Raw genomic sequence first — 2500 nt, 5'->3', positions numbered from 1 at the left:
TGATTCAATCTCTACTTCAGTTATGGGTTTGTTCAGGTCGTTTGTTGCCTCTGGGCTAAGTTTTGGCAAGTGGTAGAAGTCTAAGAACTTTTCCATTTCTTGGTGATCTTCTGATTTGTTGGAGTACAGTGCTTTGTAGTAATTTCTGATTATGGCCTTAATGGATGCGGTGTCTGTTGTTATGTTGCCTTTTTCATCTTTGATGCTGGTAATTCTTGCCTTCTCTTGTTTTTTCTTTGTCAGTCGGGCCAGTGGAGTGTCTATCTTGTTTATCTTCTCAAAAAACCAGCTTTTTGATTCATTGATTTTGTGTATGGTTTTTTTTATTTCTATCTGGTTGATTTCCTCCCTTGTTTTGATGATTTCTTGTTTCCTATTGTGTGTGGGGCTCTTCTGCTGTTGTTTTTCCAGTTCCTGGAGGTGTGTGTCTAGTTCCTGTATTTGGCGCCTCTCTTGGGCCTTGACATGAGCTCCAATTGCGATGAGTTTACCCCGTAGCACTGCTTTGGCAGTGTCCCACAAATTTTGGAATGTTGTGTCAGAGTTTTCATTGGTTTCCATAAATTTTTTTATCTCATCTTTAATTTCTTCTCTGATCCATTGTTCGTTTAGTAGCATATTGTTCAGCCTCCAAGAGTTTCTGTATTTCCTGGGGCATTTTGAATTGCTGATTTCCAGCTTCATTCCGTGGTGGTCTGAGAGGGTACATGGTATGATTCCTATCTTTTGGAAGTTATTTAGGTTTGCTTTGTGTCCTATCATGTGGTCGATCCTGGAGAAGGTGCCATGCACTGCTGAAAAAAATGTATAATCTGTGGCCTTAGGGTAAAAAATTCTATAAATGTCAACCAAGTCCAGTTGTTCTATTGTTTGTATGAGTTCTGTTGTTTCTTTGTTGAGTTTTTGTTTTGTTGATCTGTCTATAGTTGTTAGTGGGGTGTTAAGATCACCCACTATTATTGTGTGCATATCTATGTCTCCCCTTAAGTCCGTGAGTAATTGCTTCACGTAGCTAGGTGCGTTTGAATTTGGTGCATATATGTTCACAATGGTAATTACTTCCTGATGGATCAGTCCCTTCACCAATATATAATGTCCTTCCCTGTCCTTTTTGATGTGTGTCAGATTGAAGTCCACATCATCTGAAATTAAGACAGCTACCCCAGCCTTTTTTTCTCGTCCATTGGCATGAAATATCTGTTTCCAACCTTTCACTTTCAGCTTCTTTGAATCTCTTCTGGTTAGATGTGTCTCTTGTAGGCAACAGATAGTTGGGTGCTGTTTGATAATCCATTCTGTTAATCTATGCCTTTTGATTGGTGAGTTCAGGCCATTTGTGTTGAGAGTTAAAATTGAGAGGTTGTGATTTTGCCCTGCCATACTTGTTTTTGTGGGTGTTGATATCTGTGTTATTGCCCTTCCTTGTGTGGACCCACACTCTGTTCTGGCGCTCGGACTCACCAGCGGGTGATGTGAACAGGTTCAGCCTGGTCTGCCCCCAATCCATGCCATGTGTATACCAGGGGGATAATTTCCATAGCCTGTTCTGGGCTGTTTCCTATTTGTGCTGCTTGCGCTTACCTGCAGGGACTGTGTCCTGCCAGAGGAGTTGCCCAGGCTCCTCCATCAGAAACTCTCCCAGTGCCAGGTTTCACGCATACCAGTGGGTCCATGAGCCAGCCCTGTTCAGTCCACCTCCTGTCCTAGCAGGAACAGTGGTGTTTCCTGACTGTTCTTCAACCCAATCTGGTTCTTATTGTTGGACGGTGAAGGATCCTGAGGTGGAGCCGGCAGCCACACGCCAGTCAGGAGGACCCTGTGCGCGTGTCTGTGTGTGTGAGTGTGTGTGTGTGTGTGTGTGTGTGTGTGTGGTTGGGAGGGGTGGGGGGTGTTGGGAGGGGTGTTGCTGAGAGAAGGAGAGACAGAAAGAAATATCTCCTGCCCGCTGGCTGGTTCCCTCCCCAAGTGGTCGGGGCTGAGCAGAACCAAAACCAGGAGCCGGGAGCTTCTTCCCGGTCGGTCTCCGCCACACAGGCGGCTGCCGAGTCCGAAGGCTTTGTGCCATCCTCGACCGCTTTTCCAGGCCACAGGCAGGGAGCTGGACGGAAGTGGGGCAGCTGGGACTTGAACCGGCACCCGTATGGGATCTCGGCACGTACAGGCCGAGAAATGGAGCCACTAGGCAACCGCACACGCCTGGCCCAAGCAACAACTCTTGCCTTCCCCTCGTCTTCTTGTCTGGTCCGGGGAGATGCACGCTGTCGACATCTCTGGCCCAGGCCTTGTATGTTTGGCACATACGGCCTGATGATCTGTGGGTAGCTCGCTGTTTTAGTTCAGGCAGGCCTTAACGTGCTCTCCGACGGGAGCTACAGCCTAGCTGACAGGGGGTGTGCCTGCCTGCCTGCCTGCCTGCCTGCCTGGCGTTCCCCTAGCAGGCTGGCGGGCTCCCAGCCCCAGATCTTGGGACCGTCTGGGGGCTAATGCGGTCCGGCCGGCC

Source organism: Ochotona princeps, unplaced genomic scaffold, assembly GCF_030435755.1.
Source record: "Ochotona princeps isolate mOchPri1 unplaced genomic scaffold, mOchPri1.hap1 HAP1_SCAFFOLD_321, whole genome shotgun sequence".
NCBI classification, from domain to species: domain Eukaryota; kingdom Metazoa; phylum Chordata; class Mammalia; order Lagomorpha; family Ochotonidae; genus Ochotona; species Ochotona princeps.
This window is presented reverse-complemented; position numbering follows the sequence as displayed.